Raw genomic sequence first — 1,126 nt, forward strand, 5'->3', positions numbered from 1 at the left:
GTGGCTTTGGGATGTTTTTTCTTTGTGGTTTTCCTCTGGACCACTTGCCACTGACCTGTTTGTCCATCTGCTGTCTCCTCCTCTATTGATTCTGTCTGTGGAGGAGGGGTTTCCGGGCGCTGGGTAGGTGCTGGGTCGTTGGTTTCGGCTGCCTCCCCTTCCTTCTCAGGTTGAAGTTCCTCGCTGCGGAGAAGGTTGCTGATCTCCTTTCGAACAGCGGACGCCTTCGTCGAACCTTCTCCCGGCCTTTCCTTGGACCTTGCCGCCTGAGCATAGCTGAGGCAACGTTTGGGGCAGGTCTTGTAGAGATGGCCTGCCGCACCGCACAAGTTGCAACACTTAGTCTGCTTACAGTCCTTGGTCTGATGGCCTTCCTCCTTGCAGTTCTTGCAAACAACCATGCTGCAGTTGGCTGCCATGTGACCAGATTTGCCACAGGTGCGGCAAACTCTGGGCTGCCCAGCGTAGACCAAGAAGCCTCGACTTCCCCCGATAGCGAAGCTGGAGGGAGGGTGGATGATGGCTCCACTGGGATCTACCTTCAAGGTCACCTTGACCTGCCGCTTGCTGGTCCAGATCCCAAAGGGGTCCTTGACATCAGTGCTGCTGCCGGCCACCTCGACGTACCTGGCGAGAAAGGTGAGTACATCCACCACCGGAACATGGGGGTTGTAGAGGTGAATCGTCACCACCCGGTCCCGTTGTGACGGAAGCGTGAAGAGCGGCTCCGCTGTGAGGATCGACAGTGGCACCCGGTCCCCTTTCTCCTTGAACGCCTTCAGGAATTTGATGCATCCCGCCACGTTCCGGAACGTCACGTCGAAGTATCCACTGCTGGGGAAATCCTGCAGGCAGAAGACGTCCGTCGCTTGAAATCCGCAGCAATCGAAGAGAATTTTCTTGATGAAGAAGGTGCGATCGACCGGTGCATCTCCTTCCTTGTCCTTCACGACCACCCGAACGGTGTTGCGCACTCCCTGGCCCGAAGCTCGAAAATTGGTTATAGCCATTTTACTCAAAGCTTCCCCAGGATCAAAAGGCAATGATCATGGTCTCTTCTCAATCAAATAAGCACTGATAAGAACAGATACTACACTTGATCTTAGCCAAAAGGCCGAGAAGGGAC

General features: G+C 55.0%; 1 pseudogene; it reads right to left on the bottom strand.

The window, feature by feature from the left end:
* Positions 1 to 1,017: 1,017 nt before the first annotated feature.
* Positions 1,018 to 1,126, bottom strand: LOC137377752 (U2 spliceosomal RNA; annotated as a pseudogene).

Source organism: Heterodontus francisci, chromosome 1 (assembly GCF_036365525.1).
Source record: "Heterodontus francisci isolate sHetFra1 chromosome 1, sHetFra1.hap1, whole genome shotgun sequence".
Lineage (NCBI taxonomy): Eukaryota > Metazoa > Chordata > Chondrichthyes > Heterodontiformes > Heterodontidae > Heterodontus > Heterodontus francisci.